Genomic DNA, 27815 nt, shown 5'->3' on the forward strand with positions numbered 1-27815 from the left:
CAGTGAGATTTGGGGCTTTCTGCTCTTCCACGTATTATTATTCTTCATTGAAACATCATATTGCCTTTTTCCATAAAAGTGAAGTTGAGAGCAGCACAAAATTAGATTTTGATTGGCTTCCAACATGAAACTGTTTGTGCTAGAAAGCTCCAAGTTCAGAAAACTCTGGCAAGGTGCTGATAGTTTATGATGACAGAAGGGTTCTAGGTTTGGTAACTTATTGCATTGGAAGCAGAGAGAAGTAATTTCGGCAGCAGACATACAAGTGCAAGACAGATTTAGTTTAAGCTGGAATGTTTTAGAAGATGATACTAACTGATCTCACTCTTCACAACTAATTTAGCTGTAGGTTGTTTGAGTTCTGGTAGATGGGGAAACACAAACAGGCTGTAAAACAAAATATAATAGAAGTTGAAAAGCCTGTTAGCATAAGGAAATAAACACTGTATTCAAATCCTCTGGCTGTTGCATGTGCTTAGAATTGAATTTATTTTGGATAAGTATAATTCATTCCAGACTAGACTGTGAGAAGAAACAAAAAGGGAGTGATATATCATGTATTCATCTCAAAGTAGAATATTGGAAAAGAAAGTGGCTTTGCCATCATTCTTCCTCATGCAAAATGCTGGTGGAACACAGCAGGCCAGGCAGCGACTATAAGGAGAAGCACTGTCGATGTTTCGGGCCGAGACCCTTCATCAGGACCCTGTGAGTCCTGACGAAGGGTCTCGGCCGGAAACATTGACAGTGCTTTTCCTTATAGATGCTGCCTGGCCTGCTGTGTTCCACCAGCATTTTGTGTGTGTTGTTTGAATTTCCAGCATCTGCAGATTTCCTTGTGATAATTCTTCCTCGTGCCCTGGTTTGAAGTACTTATTGGTAGTATATATTTTCAGGGCTAAGTTAAGTCACCAGTAACTTGGATAGCTTGAGAATAATGGGATTTGTAGACATCCAACAAATAGGTAACAAGACCTGTTGATACTTCATCCAATATTGAATTAACATCAGCCCTTCCAAAATTGGTTTAACGACATTCCTGCCAAATCACACAATGACAACTAACCAGACACAACTAGCTGAGCATGCATTTGAAACCCAGCATTTGGCCTCGGGAGAAATAACTCAACCCTTCGCACTCCACTGGTTGCTGTGTGTTATACTACAGAGGGGGTGATTGAAACCTCGGACAACAACAGGGACATAATTTGTTTTAGGACACTTACATCAGGTTTTATAATAGACATCCTTGCTTTGGTGGCTGTGATACTTGGAGTTGTTTTTATTAAGGGGAATGAGCAAATGACCTGTTAAGCAGAAGGGCTTTAACAAGGAGGCCAACTCCACAGAGGTCACAGGTCACCAAATGTTCAAATAATGAGGAGCGTTGCCTTCCATAACTAAGTAACCGGAGTGATCTATTATATGATGCAAACTGTACATACACAACTATGAATAGCCATACATTAATCCTTGAAATGGAGAAAAAAAGAGACACCTGAGTATCAGAATTTGGAGCAACAAACAAAATACTTGAGGAACTCAGCGGATCAAGCACCATCTGTGGAGAGAAATGGCAGTCAGGGTTATGGGATGAGGCCTTTCTTCTAGACTAAAAGTTGTCTTCGCCATTCTTCTAGTCTTGAATTTCTTTTTTGTTTCAGCGTCTTATCATCCTCTATGATCACTGCATCCTTGGTAAATGTAGTGTGGTTCGTGACTTGGGAGTGAAGGAGGCCATAAGTGGTTACGAAAGAAGGTTCCACCCAAAGGTTCATGTATAGACCGAACCACGTTCAACATGAACAGCAGAACTCTAAGGTGGTTCTGTCATAGACTATGGTAAGGGCACTGGTGGTGTGCCAGGGATTAGCTGACGGAATAAAATAGATTTGTAATCCTTAAAACCACTGTTGCAACCCCAGAAAAATTGGACGATGGATTGCTTGATGTCCTAAGCTCTTCTCAAAGGCAGTTTCCAAAGCATGATGACACCTGCTTGAGTTTTAACTTTGACACCCAGATGACAGGTGACTTCTGCTTTTGCTGTCACTGATACTGAGGGACTGATCATTAGAAGCCACATAAAGCTACTATATTACAAAATAAAGCAAAAAGATAGGAATAATAAGGTGGTGTTCACAGGTTTATGGACTATTTAGAAATCTGATGATGGAGGGGAAGAAGCTGTTTCTAAAACATTAAGTGTGGTCCTTCAGGCTCTTGTACCCCCTCACTGATGGTGACAATGAGAAGAGTGCATGTCACAGATCGCGAGTATCCTTAACACCCGATGTTACTTTCTTAAGGTGCTGCCTCCTGAAGGTGCCCTCGATGATTGGGAGGGTTGTGCACATGATGGAATCAGTTAAGTCTACAACCTTCTGCAGTTTCTTGTGCATTGGTCCCCCATATAACAAATCAGAATGCTCCCCACCGTTCATCTCTATTTATCTGCAAGAGTCGTTGGTAACATAACAAATCTCTTCAAACTGCTAATGAAGTAGAGCCACGGGCATGCCTTCTTCATGTTTTGGGTCTGGGATAGACCTTCCGAGATGTTGACACCTAAGAACGGGAAACTGACCACCATTTCCACAACTGACCCCAAAATGAGCACTGGTATGTTTTCTCCTGAGCTGCGCTTCCTGAAGTCCATAATCAGTTCCTTTGTTGACTGCAAGGTCGTTGTTGCAAAACCACTCAACCAGGTATCAGTCTCACTCCTTTACACCTCCTTGCTGCCAAATGAGATTTTACATCAACAGTGGTGTTATCTGAGAATCTATAGATGATATACATGGTTGGAGATGGAGCTCCCAATGTTCTTTGAGTTTACATTATGTGCTACCATAACACCAACGAAATGTAATAAAAAACAGGAAGCGCCAGAAATAATCGGCTGGCCAGGCAGCATCTGTGGAGAGAGAAAGAGTTCAGTTCCGGCGCCCTCTGTAAACAAGTTTGTGCGTTCCTTCCCATGTGCATGTGGGTTTCCTCCCACGGTCCAAGTACATACCAATTAGTAGGTTGACTGGTCACTGTAGGTTGTCCTGTGATTAGGCTAGGGTTAAATCAGTGGGTTGCTGGGCAGTGGGGCTCGAAGGGACAGAAAGGCCTGTTTGGCACTGTACCTCTAAATAAAGAAATAAGTACCTGCAGATCCCATCTCTGTCATTCCATTCTCTAGGTGTTACTTTGAAAGTTGGGGGTGGAGTGGGGGGAGTGTGGGTGTGTGTGTTTGGATTTCCAGCATCTGCAGATTTTCCCTTGTTTCTGAACGTTCTGATGGACCTTCTTTTCCTGTGATGAGGGGAAATGTTGGGGAACAGACGTGTGTGGCATCCGTTAGTCTCGTGAGACCATGGATCTGCACGTGGAAAGTCTCTCTCCAGGACACAGGCCTGGGCAAGGTTGTATGGAAGATCAGCCGTTGTCCATGCAGCGAGTCTCCCATCCCCACACCACTGATGTTGTACAAGGGAAGGGCAAAGGCCGATACAGCTTGGCACCAGTGTCATCGCAGGAGTTGCCAGAACGAGGTTGAAGGCAACGTCGGTCTGCCTTAGGGACTCCAGCTTCGGATTTGTCCTCAGGGTTTACTCTCGAAGCCTTTCCCATGAGTGGGTATCGCCGCAAGTCAGCGGAGGTTTGAAATCAGAGTTTCCCCTCTCTTAGATGGACTGCCTTCCCAGGCTGATGAGCTCCATCTGCCCGAACAGAGGAGGCCATGGTCAAACGGTAAGAAAGTGAAATGTGAGAAGAAAGCAAAGTTATAAGACTTCTATCAGCATGCTATGGCCTCTGCAGTTCACATTCCCATGGCCCTGCGGTGCCACATCCAGCGACAGTGAGGAATTTGTCCCTCTACATCGGAGGGGTACTGAAATTGCTTCACTAATCCTCACCATGAAGTAACTTATGGCACACTTGCAGCCACAGAGAGTCTCTACACTATCAGCCGGGCTTATTATTACTGATGGGGTTCAGCTGGTGCTTGCCACTTCAGACATCGGGTGTTAAAGCATCAGCACAAACCCAGGATCTGCACAATTAGACATGACAGGTCATTTGTAATAATGCAGTCAGGTTTTAGAGGCTGAAGAGACTGCAAATGCTGGAATTTGGAGCAACGAATAACATGCTGGAGGAACGCAGTGCTGGAGAGAAAAAGCTGATTCATCAAGATCCTTCATAAGATCCTCAAATGACACATTAGCCTGATTTTCCCTGATGACTTGCCTAATGAGAGTTCACTGATGTTTCATATGATTTTTCTTTTTGTGTTCAGTAACTTCTGAAATACTCAGGGAGATTTCAAATGGGAAACCAGAGGGAGGAATAAATGCAGAGGCCACATTTCGTTTACAGTCAAATTGAAGGTTAGAGGGGATGTGCGGAGTAAGACCAGAGGTGAGTGCCTGGAAAGTGGTGGTGATGGAAGCAGATATTCCAGAGATATTTAAGAGGCCCTTAGCTAAGCACACACAAAGAAATTGGAGGCAGAAGGAGATAATTTAATGAAGGATCATTAGTTAGTGATTTTGGCACAATATTGTGGGCTGAAGAGCCTCTTTCTGTGGTGTGCTGCTCTAAAAATGGCCTTTAGCTGATTTTGTTCCCTTTATCAACTATATTTTAGAATTTTCGTAACATGTTGCTAAAATATATATGAGGGCTGTATTAATATGGGTCCCCAACATGATGATACTGATTTTAAGATCTTTTCTCAAGCTGAGAGCAAAAGCAGTTCTCTCACCTTTATTCAAAACTGTTCAAGGAAAACCCCAGTTGGTTCTGGTACAGTTTATTGATGCATGCAGCACACTAAGCAACCTGCTCCACTGTGCCAACAGTGTAACTTTTAACCTCAGAAATACACTTACAATCATGGTGCTGCCTGGTATTCAAGCAGGAAACCATATATATAGCACATACTAAAATAAGATTAGCAGATAGATCTGTTGAAAAATTGTCACATTAATGGAAAAATGTCACCGATAGTTTCTTGTAAAGAGCAAAATGATTCTTAATTTAGAATTGGTCACACCCCAAGATTTCTTTGTTGGTTCTGAGAGTACGCGTTAACATGTACGGAGTACAGAATGCAGCAAAAATTAGTTCAGAGCTTGCTTAGAAATGACTGTGTTATTTAATAATAGCACACTGCTTTTTTTTTGGGGGGGGGGAGTTCTGAAAATTTGCCCAAAATCAGTGACTGATTGCCTGAGTTTTTAAATGAATTCCAATAACAATCACTTTAATCAAATATGGGTATCACTGTTCGAAAGGAGTGTAAGATTCTAAAACCGTTAACCAAAAGACTGAAATTTAGTTGCACAGCTGTTGTTGTGATATTTGCACGGCAAGTTTTTATATAGAGAAATCTAGCTGCCTGAAATGTACTGCCAGGGTTGGTATTTGAGGCAAGTACAGAAAACCTTTAAATAGGCACTTGAAAGTGCTGAGAATGGAGGCATATGGACATTCTGTAGACAGAAGGGATTAATTTTGTTCCGTGTTTAATTACAGTGTTATGATCCGAAGGGCACATTCCTGTGCTGTACTGTACTATGTTTTATGTAGATGCTGCCTAACCCACAGAGTTCTCCCCGCAGATTGTTTGCTGTTCCAGGTTCCAGCATCTGCGGTCTCTTGTATCCCTTATCTCTGCCATTGTATCAACGCAGAAGCTGCTGAAGGAGCTAATCAGATCAGGCAGTGTCGATGTTTCGGGCTGAGATGATTCATCGTCTGATGAAGAGTTGATGAGTCCTGATCAGTCTGTGAGACTGAAACGTCGACTCTCTGTTCCTTCCCATAAGATAACGGCTGACTTTGTGAGCGTGTTACTCTGGATTTCCAGCTTCTCAGCATCTTGGGCTTGGTAATTTTACTTAGAACGCCGGAGAGATGAAACTTTGAAAATGTCCTTCGGCCCATTCAGTGCACCTCAACTATCAAAGACCCGTCTTTACTTTCACCACAACCAATTTTATTCTTCCCATACTCCCATCCACGTACCCACACCCCACTCCTCCTGCAAGATTCTACATGCTTAGCTACCTGCACATTTGTCTTTTGAGGTGCATGAGGAAACCAGAGCACCAGGTGGAGACACATCCAGTTATGCTTAGCAGAAGCTCTTTTAACTGTGCCACTGTGCTGTCCGAGCTAATTGAAGTCCCTGTTCAATAAACATCAGCGTTTAATTTGTAAAGCTATAAGTTCAAAGCAGTAATGCAGTATTTTATAGTGTCACAATCTTAATTTGAATTTCTGCCCTACTATAGAGAAAAAGAACCTCAAATGCTCACTACAGTGGCCATATTTCATTAGGAGTTTAAAGAAATGTTATATGTCAGTAAAGACTCCCACAAATTTCTACAGATGTACCATGGAGAGAATTCTAACTGGCTGGTATGGGGGTGTAACTACTGCATACGATCGAAAGAAGCTGAAGAACATTGTGAACTCAGTCAGCTCCATTATGGACACTGGCCTCCCGAGCATCCAGGACATCTTCAAGGAGCAATGCCTCAAAAAGGCCACATCCATCATTAAGGAGCCCCATCACCCAGGACCCGCCCTCTTCTCATAGCTCCCATCAGGAAGGAGATACAAGAGCCTGAAGGCGCACACTCAATGATTCAGGAACAGCTTCTTCCCCTCTGCCATCAGATTTCTGAATGGACATTGAACCCACGAACACTGTCTCACTACTTTTTTGCACTATTTATTTAACTATTTTCACAGTTTTTATTATTGTGTGTTTCAATGTACTGCTGCCAGAAAATCAACAAATTTCACGACATTTGCCAATGATATTAAACTTGATTCTGATTCACCAACTAATCACCTATCTGCTGTTGTCATGCATCATTATTTTTTTCTTCCTGGGTAACACACAATTGAAAGTTCCACTACTCACCCACTGCTGTCTACTCCTCTGTCACTATCTTTGTCCTCAAACTTGCCATTATTGATGTCTCTTTTAGTTCTTCCAATCGTTCTCTTTTATCTTCTCTCTTGCTCTAGTTACCCTCGCCCTCCCACTCCTCTATGTTTTACTCTACATCTTTCACTCGTGCACTTTTTTAAACCTCTCGGAGGCTCTCTCCCCTGCTTTTTTGAAACACCACATCAGTTGTATCCTTTTTCATTTTGGTTCAAGCAGTTGCCTGATGAGAGATGTCAACCAGGATCTTCACCTTTGACACTTGCTGCATATTGACTCCAAAAATTAAGACTTATTTGAGAATATTTTTGTCACTACTCAAAGATATAGAATAACTATTTTTGCCATGAGCATACAAGATGCTTAGTATTAAAATTCTAATTGTATTTCTTGTTGAACAAAAATTAAATCTGATTAGCTCTAAAATTAATTTTAGTGAAAATAATAAACTGATAATATAAGTTAATAAATCCAGGTTAAAAATGCATAAGATTGCAGAACTGTACAGGTTAGTTGTTAGACTGTGCAAATGCCAAGAAAATAAACTGAAAAATAAGAAGTAGTCCAACTAAATTGCATGAGTGACCCTGGTGTGGGCACAGCTTTATCAAAAGGCTCTACGCAGACACAATGCCCACGCAGTTTTCATGGCAAAGTCTGTCAGACAGGCCTCATACTATGGTCTGGCATTCAATCAGCTTATTTAAGAAAAAGTACTTCTGTCGATTGTTTTTGAGCCAATTTGTTTAGCTAAGAGATTTATACTGTGTGAATTTGGCAACATTTTGGGGAAAAGTTATCGTGGGGTTGTGAAACTTGTTTGGTTCGATGAAGAAATCTGTGGCAAATCTCTTGCTTCTGATTCGTCCAAACACAAACTGCAGTGGCAGGCAGATGGTATTTTGGATATAAATGTTGAAAAGGGCAAAGGTTTTCTAAAAGTGAGATCTTTGGCTTCATTAATACACAGGCCTCTTCAGCGAAAAGCAACAGGAGGTTCATGGTCTATGTGCGAGTCCTGTCTATTCTCACACAATTCAGCAATGACTTCAGTCCATTTTAATGGGATTAATTTCAAAGTGTCAGCAAAAGTCACCATTTGTAGGTTCTCCACCTGAATACTATTCTGTTCTCTCACTACATATGTATTCTTAACTCAAAGAGCTGTCTTGTAATGCGAGAGATTTACTTGACTCTCTTGCTATACTTCCCAGAAGGCCAGTTGATGGTGACGAAACAAAACCAAAATTTTTCCCAGAAATGTTATTCAGTAATGGATTCATGCATTAGTAGGAATTATGTTACGGCTATATGTAGGTAATTGCGGAGTAATCAATCTGTTTCATCAGACTGAAATGCTAACTATTATTTCTCTTCACAGAGAAGATTATTTCCAGTAATTTCTGATTTATTGGGTACACCCATTGAAATTTAAGTAATCAGGGCCCTGATTAGTTAAAAACTTTGAGAGTTGTGCAGTCAGGGAAGGAGTTAGTTCAGTTTTTTGAAATTTAGATGATTATCATCTTCTTTCTCTCAGCTCCCGAGTGTGATATGTGATAACATAAATTCAAAGACGTTTTATTTAAACATTTGAATGATGAATTCCTTCTCTGAACTTTTCATCACGTTGCTCTGTTTTGTTTCAATCTAATTCAGCAAAAACTGGTCATAAACAGGCAATACAGTGTAGGATAGGCCCTTCTGGCCTTTCGAACCACAACACCCAGATTTAACCCCCCCACCCCCATAGGACAAGTTACAATGACCAATTAATCTACTAGTCGGTACAAGGAGGAAACCGGAGGACTCAGGCAAAACCAAGGGGAGGACGTACAGACTCCTTACTAATGATATTGGAACTGAACTTTGAACTCTGATACCGCAAGCTGTAATTGCATCGTGCTAACTGCTACAGTTCCTTGGCGCCCAAAATGTCACAGAATTTCTCACACATGTTACATACAGTGCAAGCTAACAATATATTTACAACTTTCTCTTTAAAAGCCAGAGAACAGTTGGCAGACTGTGCAGTGACTGAAATGCTGCCGCACACATAGCCTTTATTGCCATGCAGCTAGAATTTTATTTCACACCATGTTTTATTAAAGTGCCGCGCAGTTTTCAGCCCGTGCAAAAATTTCCTGCTCAGAGCAATGGTTGGTCCGCGGAGCTGTAAAAAAAGTTAGAGGGAACGTTGATCGTGACTTCTAGTTAACGTGGCACCAAGCTACGGTCTCTACCAAATTAGTGAATCAGACTTAGTTGTTTGTTAGGTTCATTGTGATGGTTTTGGAGTCAGATTAGGGTTTAGGGACAAGGATGTGGGAGTCAGAGGTTAGGCCAGAGTGTAGGTCTCTGCTCTATATTAGCAATCGTAGGCCAGCATCTACGTGGATAAGGACATCCTCCAATCCAGAGACAAGCACAGTGGGCAAAACCAGCAAAGATACAGGAAGGTATCCCCCCCCCTTCCCCTCGCTCAGTGAATCCCCCACAGGAGGTCCGTGGGGATAGGAGGCCCGAAGGGTTGTGATAACATGAGTCGGTAAGTGCAGAGTTTCAGGGTCCCATCATTGGTGGGTCTGGAGTTCGGGCAAGGGGTTGGCACCAAAAAGCCCAAGGGTTGATTGGAAGTCCAGAGGCCGAACCTCTAGTTTTCATACAGTGGGGAAGTCGGGGGCCTGATATCTGTGAGTCCAATGGGGGCTGGAGGCCTGAAGGTGGCCTGTCATGGATTTGGAGGACTGTCTGTGTGAGAGTAGGTGCGTGGCTGGTGGATGGATGGGAGGAAGGAAAGGGGCTTGTTTTGGCATTGCTGGTTTTGTTGTTCTGCTGAACATTGTAGGCATGCTGGGTTGGCGCTGGAATGCTTGTCAACACTTGCAGGCTGCTCACATCGCATCCTTAGGTTGTGTTGGTTATTAACGCAATTGAAGTATATGACTATATGTTTCAGTTTTCATGTATTTGAAATTAATCTGGATCTGATAGGTGGACATGCACATATTACATTATTCACCACAGCAAATCTCTGTAAGCTGTGCTATTTTTAATACATTATTGGGAAGCCCATTATTTATTGCCCACGCCTAATTGTCCTTGAGAATGTGATGGTGATCTGCTTTCTCCAATGGTTATGGTTTTTGTGGAGATCCTATGATCTCTGAAGATAGTCGCACATGTAGATAAAGTGATTAAGACATACTTGTTACTTGATTTCACCGGCTGTGGTGTAGACTATAAGAGCAGAGAGTAAATAGCTAAATAAAATATCAGTTAGGCCACAAACCAGCTGCAGTCTTGTGTGTGATTATACCAGAGGAAGGAGGTGATTGCTCTGAAAGAGATGCAGAGGAGATACATTCAGATGTTGCCTAGAATAGAGCATGGCAGTTCTGAGGAGAGCCAGGAAGGCTGGATTTGTGTTTATTGGGAAGAAGAAAGGTGAGGGGGTCCTGAATGCCTCACAGTTCCAGAAGCCTGGGTTTCATCTTGATGTCCTTTGCTGTTGGCACATTCTCACTGAAACTGTTTGAATTTTCTCCACACATTCTGTTTCTTACTTCATCCAAAAGGCGTAAGGATTTGGTAAGTGAATGCATCATGGAGAATTGCTCGGAGTGTGTAGATGGGTGGATTTGATAGAAATGTGAGGATAATATAATGGGATAGGCGTACCATTAGGGAGAGGGATGATAAGGGTTTTTCTAGACTTAGTAAACCAAAGGGCTTTTTTCCATGCTATCTTTATGATAGATGTTTGGGTGAAAGTGGCAGTATCTGATTCTGTTATGAAAATAATAAGCACTACAGAGAGAGAAGCTTCTCCCCAGTGCAGGTATCTGTAACCAGGAGGCATAGATTGGAGCAGGTTTGAGGACTTCTTTCTTCACCAAGAGGATGGTTAAATTTAATTCCTTCATCTGGACTGGTGAAGGGTCTTGGCTCAAAATTTTGACTTTTTATTCATTTTCATAGATGCTGCCTGACCTACTGAGTCCCTCCAGCATTTTGTGTGTGTTGCTCTGGATTTCCAGCATCTGCAGAATTCCTTGTGTTAATAGTGGGCTGATAGACACACAGAATGGAAACAGGCCTGTGACGTGCACCCAGAAATTCTCCAAATAATGTTCTATTTAATGCATTACACAATAGAATATGAATAAAAAATTGACAATAAAATACAGGTTGCTCAGTAAGTATCCTCTGCCGATTGTTAGCCAAGTATTCTAAAACTTTTCATGAACTAAGTGAGCAAGTCCCAAATATATGGTAACCCTGAGGTATAAGTGGTCCTAGTAATAATTCTGATAGTTTTGCTGTGTCAACGCAGAATAAAAAGACGCTGATTGTTATAGAATCTTTTTGCTTCCTACATGACAACATTCTGAGAGGAAGTAATTGCTTCTTATTTGTCTAGGGCCAAAAGCAATGGGCAAAAACTCCCAAAGAATCTTTGGCTGTTGTAAGGGTGCCTTCCTCCTCTTGTTTCTGTTGGAAATCTCTCATAGAACTTATTCAAACATTTAACTTGGTATTAATGACAGCAACCATTTCCATTTTGTAAAAACGTATTAAGCAGCTCACAAAGATGTATTCATAAAAGAACTACTGCAGAGCCAACTACAGAGCCACGAGGAGATGTAATCAAATGCTTTATTGAAGAGGTTGCTTGGGTCTTGAAGAAAGGTGGGGAGACAGAATTAGTTGAGGATATTGCAGCATTTACTAAAGTCACAGCAGTCAATGGTGGTCAAAATATCCACTGATTTACCTTTAATAAACTCAAGTGTATGCAAGTGGAGACAAATAAAATTTGACCTTGATAATATGCCGCCGAACAGAAAAAACTACGAAACAAAAACAGAAAATCCTCGACAGCAACGTCAAAGATTATGAAACATTAATATTGTTTCTGCTTCTGCAGATGCTGCCTAACTCGCTGAGTTTTGCCAGCATTTCATAATACTGTAGCGGTGTGCTACAAGCAGCGCTAAAATTATGACACGGAGTCGGTAACTGCAGTCGAAGGAAAAACTTTATTCGAAAACTTCAGCCTCACTTTTAAGCCTCTGTCAACCGGCCCCCCATGGCGCAGAGGCTCCAAAGCTCTGTGCTCGCAAACCCCCGTAGGCTATCTAATTGTGAGTCGGTTCGGATACGCTAGGAAATGAGGCGCTACATAACCCCCCCCCAGAACCGGCGATACACCCCCCAATGTCCACAGCCTGGGCCAGAACCTGCTTGGGAGGTCGGCCTCTGCTCCGAGGCGCCGGAAACTCGGCCGGTTGCGCCAGGTCCACATGGGCCGGCTTGAGGCGGTCCACCGTGAAAACCTCCTCCTTCCCCCCAACGTCCAGCACGAACGTGGACCCGTTGTTCCGGAGCACCGTAAACGGCCCCTCGTATGGCCGCTGCAGCGGTGGCCGATGCCCGCCCCTTCGTACAAACACAAACTTACAGTTCCGTAGGTCTTTGGGTACGCAGGTCGGGTGCCGCCCATGCTGTGAAGTGGGTATGGGGGCCAGGTTACCGAGCTTCTCGCGAAGTCTGCCCAGGACTGCAGCGGGTTCTTCCTCTTGCCCCCTCGGGGCTGGTAGGAACTCCCCGGGGACGGCCAGGGGCGCGCCGTATACCAACTCGGCCGACGAGGCGTGCAGGTCGTCCTTGGGCGCTGTGCGGATGCCGAGAAGGTCCCAGGGAAGCTCGTCCGCCCAGTTGGCTCCTCGCAGGCGGGCCATGAGGGCCGACTTCAGGTGACGGTGGAAACGCTCCACTAGCCCGTTCGACTGTGGGTGGTAGGCAGTGGTGTGGTGCAGCTGAGTCCCCAAAAGGCTGGCCATAGCTGACCACAGGCTGGAGGTGAACTGGGCGCCTCTGTCGGAGGTAATGTGGGCTGGTACACCAAAGCGGGATATCCAGGTGGCGAGCAGGGCTCGGGCGCAAGATTCGGAGGTGGTGTCGGTGAGCGGGACCGCCTCTGGCCATCTTGTGAACCGGTCCACGATAGTCAGGAGGTAACGCGCTCCGCGCGACACTGGCAGGGGGCCCACGATATCCACATGAATGTGGTCGAAACGCCGGTGGGCGGGATGGAACTGCTGCGGTGGGGCTTTGGTGTGCCGCTGAACCTTGGCCGTCTGGCAGTGCATGCACGTTCTGGCCCATTCACTGACCTGTTTGCGGAGACCGTGCCAAACGAACCTGCTGGAAACCAGCCGGACAGTTGTCCGGATGGAGGGATGCGCCAAGTTATGAATGGAGTCGAAAACACGTCGCCGCCAGGCTGCGGGGACGACCGGACGGGGCTGGTCGGTGGCGACGTCACAGAGTAGGGTCCTCTCACCTGGGCCCACGGGGAGGTCCTGGAGCTGCAAACCAGAGACTGCAGTCCTGTAACTCGGAATCTCCTCATCTACCTGCTGTGCCTCTGCCAGTGCCTCAAAGTCTACCCCTTGGGAAAGGGCATGAACGGTAGGGCGAGAGAGCGCATCCGCCACGACATTGTCCTTACCCGAGACGTGCCGGACATCCGTTGTGTATTCAGAGATGTAGGACAGGTGGCGTTGCTGGCGGGATGACCAGGGGTCGGATGCTTTCGTAAACGCAAAGGTAAGCGGTTTGTGGTCCGTGAACGCGGTGAAGGGCCGACCTTCTAGGAAGTACCTGAAATGCCGGATTGCCAGGTAGAGCGCCAACAGTTCCCGGTCAAAAGCACTGTACTTGAGCTCGGGTGGCCGCAGGTGTTTGCTGAAAAACGCCAGGGGTTGCCAGCGACCTGCGATGAGCTGCTCCAGCACCCCACCGACTGCCGTGTTTGATGCGTCCACTGTGAGGGCGGTAGGGGTGTCCATTCTGGGATGTACTAGCATTGCGGCGTCAGCCAAAGCTTCCTTCGTTTGAACGAAAGCGGCGGCGGACTCCTCGTCCCAGGTAATGTCCTTGCTCGGACCCGACATCAGGGCGAACAGGGGGCGCATGATCCGGGCAGCTGAAGGGAGGAAGCGGCGGTAGAAATTGACCATACCTACGAATTCCTGAAGGCCTTTGATCGTGGTGGGTCGGGGGAAGTGGCGGACCGCATCTACCTTAGCGGGCAGAGGGGCTGCCCCGTCTTTAGTAATCCTGTGGCCCAGGAAGTCAATGGTATCAAGTCCGAACTGGCATTTGGCAGGGTTGATTGTAAGACCGTACTCACTCAGTCGGGCGCAGAGTTGACGGAGGTGGGACAGATGCTCCTGACGACTGCCGCTGGCTATGAGGATGTCATCCAAATAGATGAACGCGAAGTCCAGGTCCCGTCCCACCGCGTCCATTAACCGCTGGAACGTCTGTGCGGCATTCTTCAGGCCGAACGGCATGCGGAGGAACTCGAAGAGGCCAAACGGGGTGATGAGAGCCGTTTTGGGGACGTCGTCAGGATGCATCGGGATTTGATGGTACCCTCGGACAAGGTCGACCTTGGAGAAGATCCGAGCGCCGTGCAGGTTTGCCGCAAAGTCCTGAATGTGCGGCACAGGGTAGCGGTCCAGTGTGGTAGCCTCGTTCAGCCTGCGGTAGTCGCCGCACGGTCTCCAGCCCCCCGTCGCTTTGGGCACCATGTGCAGGGGGGAAGCCCAGGGGCTGTCGGACCGCCGGATGATCCCCAATTCCTCCATTCTCTGGAACTCCTCCTTCGCCAGTCGGAGCTTGTCCGGGGGAAGCCGCCGAGCACGGGCATGGAGGGGTGGTCCCTGTGTCGGGATGTGGTGCTGTACACCGTGCCTGGGCATGGCTGCTGTGAACTGCGGTGCCAGAACCGATGGGAACTCCGCCAGGACCCTGGTGAAGTCGTTGTCGGACAGCGTGATGGAGCCGAGGTGAGGGGCTGGCAACTGGGCCGCGCCCAGGGAGAACGTCTGAAAGGTCTCGGCGTGTACCAGTCTCTTCCTGGGCAGGTCAACCAGCAGGCTGTGAGCTCGCAAAAAATCCGCACCCAGAAGCGGTTGGGCTACGGCGGCCAGTGTGAAGTCCCACGTGAACTGGCTGGGGCCGAACAGTAGCTGCACCTGACGGGTGCCATAGGTCCTTACTGTGCTGCCATTCACGGCCCTCAGGGGGGGACCCGGTGCCCTGCTGCGGGTGTCGTAACTCGTCGGAGGTAAAACGCTGATCTCAGCCCCAGTATCGACCAAAAACCGGCGTCCCGACCTTCTATCCCACACATACAGGAGGCTATCCCGATGGCCAGCCGCCGTAGCCATCAGCGGCGGCTGGCCCTGGCGTTTCCCGGGAACTTGCAGGGCGGGCGGCAACGGCGGGCTTCTGCGCCCCACCGCTGGTGGTAGAAGCACCAGTGGTCATTGGGCCGGGGGTTAGTGGGCTCTGCGGCCTGGCCTGGACTGGTTTGCTGCCGGGAGCGTGGCTGGGAGATCTGTGCGATGGACGCCCCGCTCACCTTTTTGGCGTTCCACAGCAAGTCCGCCCGGGCTGCCACCTTCCGGGGGTCACTGAAATCCGCGTCGGACAGCAGCAGGCGTATATCCTCGGGCAGCTGCTCCAGGAATGCCTGCTCAAACATGAGGCCTGTGTGTCCCTGGTCGAGGGAGCCCACCACGTAGTAGTAGCGGGTGTCTTCTGAGGTGATCCGGCGAACGTGGAATTGGGCTTCGGCTTGCTGGAACCATAGGTCCGGGCGCCGTGTCCAGAAACCCGGCAGTTTCAACGAAACCGCATGAACAGAGGCGGCGTCGGTCATTTCTGGTCCAAAAATCGTTTGGACCGTCGGGGTCACCAATTGTAGCGGTGTACTACAAGCAGCGCTAAAATTACGACACGGAGTCGGTAACTGCAGTCGAAGGAAAAACTTTATTCGAAAACTTCAGCCTCACTTTTAAGCCTCTGTCAACCGGCCCCCCATGGCGAAGAGGCTCCAAAGCTCTGTGCTCGCAAACCCCCGTAGGCTATCTAATTGTGAGTCGGTTCGGATACGCTAGGAAATGAGGCGCTACAATACAACTCTTTCATTTTCCTGATACTACAGCTCAGAAAGTAATCTGCCGTATGTTAAAATGCAGGCATGAATTGACAGCCTTAATGATGAAGCATTTTTTATTTAAGCAGCACTGATTAGTAGTTTTAATTTCATTCAGTACATTCTCCATGTGTATTGAAGAAGCTTACTGATTCAGAATAAATTTGAGAAACAAAGAGATAGGCTGAGAGATAGACTATCAAATGATCTGTGGAACACAATAGGTTCTTTATGGTAAATGAAAGTTGTGTACACATCATAGAGTGTGAATAGCAAGGACTGAAATAAACCTGATTACTATGTAAATTGATATCTGAAATTTTGCCTCTATATCAAAAGACCAAATATGGAATTTTCAGTTAAAAAAAAATTGCCTAAGGTTATTCAGCAGCTTAAAGGGCCTATAACAGTCTGAAGTGCACAGCACATATTGAAAGTAATGAACTAATGGGTAAAGAGATCTAGTCACAGTGTATATTTTTAAAGAATGGTAATGTATGGCCATTTTTAAAAGTTTTTACTGTATGATATTCATGTATTGGAGTTGAACTGTAATTGTTACTTGAAACCTTGCTGTTTGGCTTAGTCACAGTTTGATAAATTAGACTTTTTTGACTTACCCTGACTTATTTGACCTTATTATTAGGTGTGTATAACTAACTACAGATCAGAAAACGCTTGAGGTTTCAAATGTTAAGTTTATTATCCTTCTTTGACACATAGCGATTGGGAAATTATTTCACAATTGATTTGCTTTGAATAAAGTTAGCTTTTTGTATTAATCGGATTGTAATATTTTATGCAGTTCGACCACATGGAAACACACGATACATGTTACAAACTGGACTCTAGTGAACTTAATAATAATCTTTACCCACCAAACACCTTGACAGGTGGCATGATGTGCAGCATTTGTTGAAACACACACACACACAGACACACACGCGCGCACAACTCGTGTATCTTGTGTAAGACTGATGAGGGCCCCATTTAATTATCCATCATGGAAACTGCATACTTCTTTCTGGTATTCTCCATCTAATTATCTCTCCAAGTACTCTCTACTTATTCCTTTAAATGTTGATGAATGATGGCCATTTCCATAATGAACTTTATTTCAAAGATTCAAAATTTATTTGCAAATGAAGTTCATTTCATTTGGAATGAAATGTTTCTTTTAATGACAGAAATATGTAACCATGTACCTAGTTTTGTCACTGTTAGTGACATGGTAAAGAGACAGAGATGAGAAACTGTTGCAGTGACACCAGTGCCTGTTGTTCACTTTGTTTTCTAAAATGTTGAAATGTCTGCCAATGACTTTGCTCTACCTCCCCCCAGCTGGAATCTCTACTATGCTGAGCACCAACCGCTCTCAATTGTCATGGGATTGCGTTGTTGGATTAAAAAAAGAATTAAATCTCAGAGCCAGGCATTGCTACTGCTTCTGGAGCACAGAATTAGAGTGTTCCTTCTTCCATCTTCCCAGTATTTACAATGACTTCTTTTCAAAGAGAATCAGGCTAAAGTGTCTTGATATTACAAATTTAAATATGTACTGGACCATAACTTGAAATATTTCCCTTTTTCTGACTTATCAAACAATCAGTCACAAGTCTATGTAATGCTTGCATTATTTACCTAGTTCATTAGGTGTGCACAATGTGTTACAGAACAGTCCAGCCTCGGGCTTTCAGACTTCATTAACTTTATTATTGTTTTTGGCACCAGCAGCCATCAGGAAGTTATTTCAGAATTAATTTACATGAATTTGTTTAGATTTTAACCTCTTAGCTACAAAGCATAAGCTATTTCCCCAATACTCAGAATCAGGAATCATACTTATCTGCATAATCATTCCCATATGAACCAAACTGTGGTCCTGTGTAGAAGGGGAGCAGATGAAGTAGAAATCTCTGTTGTCGTAATTTGCACACAGCAGATGTAGACAAACCCTGTCTTGTTTCCTAATCAGCATCTTCTCTGAGACGATGGCAATAAATGCCACACCAGGTAGATTAAACACACAACAATCAATGTTTTTATGTGGTTTCCTTCATAATAGAATAAACTTAAGATTACAAAATTATTTTAGTGATACCTAATCTGTACTTACATCCATCACGCAAATTTATAGTTGGGAGTTATGATACATTCTGTGGGAATTCATAATGGCTTAAGACAGTATCACATTGAGGGGTATTGTTGGGCATTTGTTTGTTGAGTTATTAATGGCATCCTGGGCTGATGCAAATTGAAAACCACTGCTCTAAGGCAAAGTGATATGAAGTCTACACCTATTTGAAAAGCAACGCATGATCTGTGTCATGGACAGAATTCTCTCCCATAAGAGTCCCCATAAGAATAAAGTGACTATCTCATTGTGATTATCTCATAATGCAAGTAGCAGCAAACTTCACATTTCAGGAATTCACAGCATGCTTAAGAGTGAATATAGTGAATCACAAAATTGGATTGAGCCTAATGCTTCAGTTGTTGGCGGCTGCAGAAAATGTTCATCAGTTTAGATTCCCTCAGATTTCCCAGAAGTATATCATTCAACATGACAAAATGTTTCTCATGAAGGGCAGGCAGCTGCATATGAAGGTAATGGAAGCCTGTTGATGTAATCAGAGCTCTGATGGTACGTGAATGTGGTCAATGGACCGGCGTTGCTGAGCAAAGGTTAGACTTCAAGATGCCATGTTTTCCTCATCAGTAGAGATCCTCAACAGCTTCCGTGGTGCAACTGTAAAAATATGGTATAGAGCTGCTGTACCCGCCTGGAACAATCCACTGACCAAGGGATACAACACTCACCTTTACATGTAGATCAGCAGACTGGAGGTGGCCCTGCAAAATGCCACAAATCTCTGTGATTTCAGGCCTAGGAAACCCAGAGTTACTAGCAGGTTGCTTAGGGATATGTGTTGTAAGGACCCTTTGGGAATAGGACATGACTTGCCTCCTGCCCCAGGTATCTGAAACCTTATGAATGAAATACTTTGCCAATCGCAAAACCTCCAGTGGTTGGGGTGTTGCCAGCAGGGTAACCACTGGGTCACCCGTAAATGAGCAGCTGTGAAGCCAAAAGCTGTAGATATAATTTCCTGTTAACTGTAGCATGTCTTATAGATTTAGAGAAAGGTTTTCGGTCACTTTCAAAGACTACTATCACTTTTAGTGTGTTCTTTAAATCTGGAGTAAAACTGCAGTGTCATGGAATGTACTTCTGGTGTCACACCAGTCATTGTGTGAGGCTTTGAGCTCCATTTTAAGTTGGCCTCACCGGGAATTAGCATTACGTGACGAACGATTACTGTGCATCTGAAGCCAGGAAGATGTCAATTATGCTAATATAGATTGCTACCAGAGGGACTGAGTTCCCTTTTACTATTGGCATATTTTCACTGACGTAGTTTACTGTGAGTAACATAAATTATGGATTGCTTAACACTGATAAAAGGCACCGCATAATTTCGAAGCTTGTGTGTAAATCTTAGTCTAATCCATCTACTATGAAGAGCCTTGGGATATTTTGCTGTCAGTGCACTAATTCTCTGCAGGCATGAGATCCAGTTACACACCAGTGACTTTTTTCTATGCATTTTTGATACGTGGTTTGGAGAGAAGACCCTCAGTGCTGGAAGAGTCCCATGATAGGGAACCTATTGCCGTCTCTGAGCTGTTCCAATATCAAGTGCTCTTCCTTTCAGTTTAGCATTTTCCTTCTTGTGCTTTTCTTCTAGATCCAACATTTTTGCTTAATTTCCACCTTTATATTAGTGACAAGGCAGTGATGAGTGGTTCAGTACCAGCACTGCAGAACAACAGCCTATCTATCTTGTTCTGCGCTCGTCTATTTTTGCCTTAGTGCCGTGAACAATTTCCATTGCCAGGGAAAGTTATGAGAATCAAAGCTGCCATGGCAGCAGAGTGAGCTGAAATTTCAAAACCTTGTTCTGCTGAACAGAAAGACACAGGCATATATCAGCAGTCTCCCACACTCTTCCTTCCCAGCCTCCATCTAATTGCCATGGGGATGTGCCAAGCAGAGAGGAATTCAAAAGAACAAATTTCCCATCCTTTTGTTTGGAGAGCATACACGATGTGAGTAAAATACAAATTAGAGCAAGGATTGTTCCTGCATAACATTTGTAACTGTGTTTGTGCCAGTATGCCTTAGTGGTATTTTAACATCAGCATCAGCTTACTTTATATGCAATAGCAGCACTGAAGTGATCGGAATCTGAACTTGTGTATTAAGTATTCATTCAAGAACTGCAGTGATGAATTGTACAAATTTATTTCTTCATTTCCACTCCCAAAGAAATGAAACGTGGAGTAATATATAACGTCTTACTGTATGTATTGTTTCTTCACTGCTGCCATTTTTTCCACAATGGACCACCTTATTTAAACTCTTGCTCCTTTTAAAGGCATTGAGCAGCTTCCTCCCTCACCCCTTACCTTATGACTTATGACTTCCCTATTAAGCAACCAGGCTATGGAAAGATGTATTCTTTCCAAATGGGACACGTATGCTATGATTACAGGATGAAACACAACCTAGTAACTGAAAAACACATCATTCTGTCTATGAGTCCCAGAGATTATTCTGACTGATTTCCTCATATTGCTCTGACTAATGTCCTGATATTAGTAATATCATTGCAGAAGTCAGAATCCTGATAAGAAGAATTTAAAAGACATTTTTGATGAGAGCCTGCAATACTTATGTTGCATTTCATTCATAAAAATGCATGACAACGCATCTACCTTTCTATTACATTCCCCTTTTTATTATTCTCCCCATTTTCTCTGGGTTGTCCAGTCTTTTTATAGTCTGATTTTTGTCTGACCTCACTTTTAATTTCCCCTTGCATCTCTAATAGTTTTGCCTTTTGTCTGTCTTGAAATCACCTTCCTCTTTCTGTTTCTGTCTGTTATTAAATCCATTTCTTTGTTACTTCCTCTTCCCCACTGTCACATACTTGTGCCGTAATAAAATTTTAACCTTACTGCTCATCGTAAACCCCAAACAATTGGGTGACTATTGTGTTCAATTATGTTCTTAGTTGAAGTTAACAGAGAGTGAGAAACAATGAATTTCTTCTACTGTGTGTTGAGTTAAAATGATATTCTGCCTCATTTTAATCCAGTTTTAATCGGGGCAAGTCGTCAGTTTAGGGAATAACAGGACAAGGAATAGTTTGAGGCCATCTATAACATTCCTTTAGCTTACATTTTTAAATCTACCTGCTTGTTTTGATTCAGCCAGACTGCTAGAGGTCACCAAATGTGGTTATATTGAAAAATAGCAGATGAGTTTGCATCACTGAAGATAAATGGTGACGATTTAAATCCACCTTACACTAGAGAGCAGTTTTACTGAATTTTTTATGTCAGTGTAAAAATAACAATGAAACCCTAGAGACTGCTTTGGTTTGTAGCCACTCTTTAAGAAGGAGTGGTCTTGACAGTTTGAGTTTGAACAGAGTACAGTATTGTGGTCATTTATGTGGGGAAAGCAGTTTGCCAAGAGTTTCACACAATTAATGCTAAAAGTTAACTTTGTCGACCAGCCATAAACACAGCAAATTATGGTGTGAGATTTCCTTTGCGCACGTTGTAGGCAAAACAGTCAACATGTTTACAAATTTGCTGTAGGTAATATAAAGGGAAATCTGATGCCGGCAGATCAGTCTGAAGAAAGGAGTTACGGGAATGATTCACCACTGTAGTCTGTTTACCCAGGTATCAATTGTCAGTGTCATTGGGTAAAGCCACATGTTGAGCCACCTGATCATTTGCTCCTGTCGGTCTGCTGGGGAATAGGAAGAGTACAATAGAGTGCATGCAGTATTGTAACTTAACCTGTAATCAGTGCAATCCAAACATGGCAAGGCTTAAACAACTTAATTCCTGTTTTAATTCGAGATGAGTTCTGATTCATAGCTTGTTTTTACAATCCAGCACTGCCAGAAGATCCAAATAAATAATTACTGGAAGTAAGTTATTTTCGACTGCTTCATTTCCTGGTTATTGAAACATTTGCGCCAAGTTAAGGAAGATAGATCACTAGATTTTAAATTGTTCGTTGAAAATATTTTGTACTTTTTTCTGAAGTATTTCTTGTGGAAGAAAGTAGATAGAGCAGAATAGTACTTGATCAACTAAGTGATGTAAAAATGGGATTCCGACGTGCCAGTCTGTAATCCAGTATCTCAAGGAACCCACCTTTCTGTCTGAAAGGCCTAGACACAGACAGTGTTCTAACCCAGCTGCCAATACAACTGAGGCGCAGGGTGACCGCAAGGAGTGTTAAAAATATGGTCAAAAAGGCAAAGGGCGAGCATAAGAAAAATCTGGCAGCAAACAAAAAAGAGAGAACAATATTCTCAAGACATTTGAACTTGAAAAAGGTTGTAACGGTTGTTGCTAATCAGCAGTCAAAAAATGAAACTTGTTTTGGAGATGGAGAGCATGGCCGAGGTTCTAAATGGGTATTTCGCATGCATCTTTACCAGAAAAGAGGTTGGTGAAGTTTCCAATCGGTAAAAAGGAGGTATGAGGAAAGCTCGCAGTCTGGTGAATAAATCACTTCTTCCAGATGCCATGCATCCCAGATTGTTGAGGGAAGCAAGGCAGAGAATATTGAAAATGAAATATTGCAAATGCTCCACCCTTGTTCAAAAGGATGCCTGGATGAATTCAGCAATTACTGTGCACTCAGATTGACCTCAGTGGTGGGGAACTTTACAGAGATGATGATCAGGGGCAGAATTAGCTGTCTCTGAGACTGCTGTGAATCGATGAGAAAAAACTAGCATGGCTTTGCTAAAGAAAAATCACATCCAATTCATTTGTTAGGGGTTTTTTGATGAAGCAGCAAAAGGAGTTGATAAGGGGAAATGTGCTTGATGTGGACTTCCAAAAGAATTTTGTTAAGGTGCTACATGATTGGCGTGCAATTGTAATTGAAAACCTTTGAATAAAATGGACTATACTAACACAGATGGAAAATTGGCTAAGTAACAGGAACTTGATTTGCAGTGAATAGCTGCTTTACAGACTGTAGTGTTGTCCGGAGGGCAATGCCATGATCACTGTTTTCAGAAAATAGAACAGTACAGCAGAGAAACAGGCCCTTTGGCCCACAATGTCTGTACTTCCAGTACGATGGTGGTGCATTTGGGGGCCAACCAAGGTGTTATTTTCTTTGTTAGATGTGTTTTTATGATCACAAGACAATACTGGACTCCAAGAACTTCAGGTACTGCAACTCTATGCCATCAGTGAACTTCTCATTGGTCGGAATAGCTGGCTGGGGTGTGGAAGGAGCTGGATTGGGTTTGGAGAAATTGCATTGGAGACATTGGAGATGGTGTGTGAAGGCGGCGTGCAGTGTAGACGCAGGTGATTGTCTTTGATGTTTTTCTTGCAATCACAAGATCCTGTTTGACATTGATCATGTAATATGCCGCAGGCCTGTTTCCCTTGTTTGGTGAAGCTACAGGTGACATGGGAGCTGCGTAGCCTCGGTTGTTGCGAGAACTAGGCCTCAAGCTGTGGGTCTGCCTGCTGCTGCAGTCCAGGAGAGGAGACACCAGAGGCGGTGCAGCATGGCATCTATGCTCAGTTGGGGGCTGACCTCTCATCAGTGCTGCCCTCAAGTGTACGATCAGTGGAATGACAGGCTAGATTGCAAGGAACTCTACCATTAATTTGCAGGATCTGTTGCTCAGGAACTTGGGCTATATAAATGGTTTTATTTTTGTGTGGCTATGTTTTTTTGCCCGCTATTTTGAATGTGTTGTATGTTTTCCACATTGACCCCAGAGGAATGTTATTTCATTTGGCTCTATCTCAGAATGGTTGAATGATAATTAAGTTTGATTTGATTTGATACTGACCATAATGCCGATTTAAGTTAACCCCATTTTCCTGTATGTGGCCTATGTTCCTTCATCCCCTGCCTGTTCGTGTGTTTCTATTCTGTTTGTTTTTTTTTATATTCCTTAAGGGCCCTGTCTGATTTCAGCTTCCTAAGATTTATCTATGCTTCTCTTGTTTGACACAATTTATGACACCTCTCATCATCCAAGTTTGTCAAAATATATTGCGGATTTTGATGAGTGTAGAGGTCACGGTTTCCAAATTTTCAGACAATGTGAGCATGCAGGGTAACTAAACCTTCTCTCCATTCACCAGATGGGATGTATAATTTCCAGTGATATCTGACATATTTTGATAAGGTGAAGGAAATATCTAAGTCTTTTGCTTGTCATGTATATGTTCCTAGCTTGGTATAAATCTGCAATTCTAGATATGCTATTACAATTCTGCACCATGTACTGTCTGTGAAACTTTCTGAAATATTAGTGCAGTTTCAGTATTTTTGATGGTGTGAGAGCCATTTTACAGTCCTATCAGTACTGGAAAGAGAAACTGGCAAAAGATATAAAAAAGAGAAGCTGCTGATTCATTCCAGCTCATTTCATTCCATCCTAGATTGAGCGATAGTTCTCTCCAGATGTACATCATATTCACAGTAGGCAGCAAAAGCTTGTTGTGTCAGTCAAAACAGGAAAATGGTGATGTAGATAAGTGTTTTGAGAAGTAATGTAAATTTCCCAAGAAGCATTTTAGTGATAATTAGGCATGTTCATTTTTAGGCATTATATGCTCTAAATTGCATGTGCAGTATTATGATTAAACCAATGAGGAAAATGGATCTGTGGGAACTAGGCAAGTTAGCATTAATTTGCCATCTCATTTGCTTCATTGTACTGCCCCCTTTGGAAAGCACACAAATAACTATGTTATCACCTGCATGTTTTGGAGGTAAGGTGTTGAAATGGTTTTCGATCACCTTCATATGGCTTCATAGTGAGTATTATTTGTTCTTTCATACCAGCTCACCGTGCCTGGCAGACAAGGTTTCTGACCAATTTCCTTATGAGTGTTGTAGTTCAAACTAATTGTAGGTGAAGTCAAGTGCTCCGTGAAATTGGCACTTGATTCATACCCATTGCAAATGCCATCTTTTTTTATATGGACATCATTGTCAAGGTCAGCATTTATTGTCCCTCTTGCTGTTCAGAACTGAATGGCATGCTGGGACATTTCAGAGGGCAGAACAGTGTCAGTTACATTGTTGGAACCAAAATCAGATACAGGCCGGACTGATTTCCCTTTCTGAAGGACATTAATGAAGCAGTTAGATTTTTTTTACAAAGTAACTGGTTATTGTTTCTGGTGCTAGCTTTTTATTCCAGATTTACTTCATAATTTGTGTTTAAATTCTCCTGCTCTCCCGGTAGGTTTTGAACTCATGTCTCCAGACCAACAGACTTGGCCTCTGTTCGCCATCGTGGTAGCATATCCTACATTTTTCTTTTCTGCAGTCCTTTGCAAGTGTAAAACAAACTCATGCTGTTTCTATCCATAAAAGATAAATTACATTAAAGAGGTCCTTTTCATTTTGAGGCAACATGATCTCATTTCAAACTTTAGAACATAGAACAGTACAGCACAGAAACGGGCCCTATAGCCTACCTGTTGGTGCCCACCACAATGCCAATCTAAACTAATCCCGTCTGCCTCCACAAAGTCAATATCCACCAATTTCCAGCCTGTCTGCGTTTCTATCAAAATACCTCTTAAACATTCCTATCATAATCTGCTTTTACCATCTCCCTTGGAAGTGAGTTCAAAGCAACTACCACTCTCTGTGTTAAAAAAAATCTTGTCTTGCAAATTTTTCATCTTTCCTCCTCTTGCCTTAAACCTGTTTTCATAACTATTTGGCATTTCCATCATGGTAAAATGATCTACTCTATCTATGACTGGTATAATTTTATATGCATATATCTGGTCACCCCTTAGCCTTTCATGCTGGAGAGAAAACATTCCAAACTTGTCCAAGCTGTCCTTCTAGATAACATTCAACCAACATTCTGCTGAACATCTTCTGCACCTTCTCCACAGCCTCCACATCATTCTCATAGAGTCATAGAAAACTACAGCACAGAAACAGGCTCTTTGGCCCATCCAGACCATGCAAATCCATTTAAACTGCATAATCCCATTGACCTGCACCCACACCATAGCCCTCCATACCCCTCCCGTCCATGTACCTACCGAAACTTCTCTTAACCATTGATATCAAAATCACATTCTCCACTTGCACTGGCAGCTCATTCCACACTCTTATTACCCTCTGAGTGAAGAAGTTTCCCCTCCTGTTCACCTTGAACATTTCACCTTTCACCCTTAACCCCTGACCTCTAATTGTAGTCACCAACCTCAGTGGAAAAAGCACACTTGCATTTACCCTATCTATCTCCCTCATAATTTTGGTCATCGCTATAAAATCCCCTCTCAAACTTCTGTGTTCTAGGGAATAAAGTTCAAATCTATTCAATCTTTCCTTACAACTCAGGTATTGGCAACATCCTTGTAAACTTTCTCTGTACTCTTTCAATCTTATTTACATCTTTCCTGTAGATAGGTGGCCAGAACTGCACACAATACTCCAAATTTAGGCCTCATCAACATCTTATACAACTTCTGCATTACATGCCAACTCCTGTACTCAATACTTTGATCTGCGAAGGCCAATGTGCCAAAAGCTTTCTTAACGTCCCTATCTACCTGTGATGCCATTCTGGACCAGTACTCCCAGGCGTCTTTGCTCCTCAGTGCCTACCACATTCTGTGTAAGACCTCCCAAAGTGCAACACCTTGCACTTCTCTGGATCAAATTCCATCTGCCATTTTTCCAGTTGGTCCAGATCCCAATGCAAACTTTGATAGTCCTCCTCACTGTCCACCACACGCCCAGCCTTGGTGTCATCTGCAAATTTGCTGATCCAGTTAAATATATTATCATCCAGATCGTGGACAATGGAACCAGCTCAGATCCTTGTGGCAGTCCACTAGTCACAGGCGTCCAGTCAGAGAGGCGACCATCTACTGCCATTCTCTGGCTTCTCCCACAAAGCCAACGTCTAATTCAATTTACTGCCTCATCCTGCATGCCAAGCGACTGAACCTTCTTGACCAAACTCCCATGCAGGACCTTGTCAAATGCCTTGCTGAAGTCCATGTAAACAATATCCACTGCCTTGTCATCATCAGCTTTCCTGGTAACTTCCTCGGAAAAACTCTTATAAGATTAGACAGACATGACATACTTTGCATGAAGCCATGCAGACTAGAGTTGCACACAGTGCTCCAAATGAGGCTGAACCAAATACAGTGACAACCTGATTTCCCTGCACTTACACTCACTTCTCTGACTTCATCTGATGTTGCTCCACGCAAGATATTCTGCGGTATTCTTTGACTGTCTTTCCCTATACCCACAACCCCAACAATTGTTAAGCCATCTGCAAGTCTACAAATTGGACAACCTACATCATATTAGAAGTGACAGAGGTCCCTGTGCTGATCCTGGTGGAACACTACTGATCACAGATCTCCAATCAGAAGAATACTCCTCTCTGGTGGACCAAAGGCCTGTGCTGTACTGTTCCATATTCTATGTCAAGATCAATTGTAAATACATTCTGATCTTTTTTTTGTTTTAAGCAAATTAAGGAGTTACAACAATGAGCTAAATCCTTTTAAGTTAGTACAATTCTCTTTTGTATTTCTGAAGTTTTAAAGTGTGTTCACCTCTCACTGTAAGTGTTTAGTTTCTCTTGGAAATAAACTCCAGGCATCATTCTTCTGTATACATGCTTTGGTATTTATTTTTGCTTTCTCTTTGGGAAAGTTATATCCCTGGTTACCTGTTTCCTTTGCGCAGGTATTGAGGAAAGCTTGAAAAGT

The 27815-nt window shown here is 43.5% G+C and overlaps 1 protein-coding gene across 16 annotated transcripts in view; it reads left to right on the plus strand.

Annotated features, from left to right (window-relative positions):
• The window catches only part of b3gntl1 (UDP-GlcNAc:betaGal beta-1,3-N-acetylglucosaminyltransferase-like 1), a 342821-nt gene that overhangs the window by 139061 nt on the left and 175945 nt on the right, over window positions 1–27815 (plus strand). Inside the window, exon 1 of one of the 16 annotated variants that reach the window (XR_009507663.1) lies at window positions 19560–20084. The exons of 14 other annotated variants lie outside the window; for them this stretch is intronic. The gene's annotated coding sequence lies outside the window, so the exon portion shown is untranslated. Of the gene's footprint in view, window positions 1–19559; window positions 20085–21878; window positions 21986–27815 lie in introns of those variants that run through there. One more of the 16 variants, XR_009507664.1, reaches the window with a different exon arrangement.

This window comes from Hypanus sabinus, chromosome 23 (genome assembly GCF_030144855.1).
Source record: "Hypanus sabinus isolate sHypSab1 chromosome 23, sHypSab1.hap1, whole genome shotgun sequence".
Taxonomy (NCBI): Eukaryota; Metazoa; Chordata; class Chondrichthyes; order Myliobatiformes; family Dasyatidae; genus Hypanus; species Hypanus sabinus.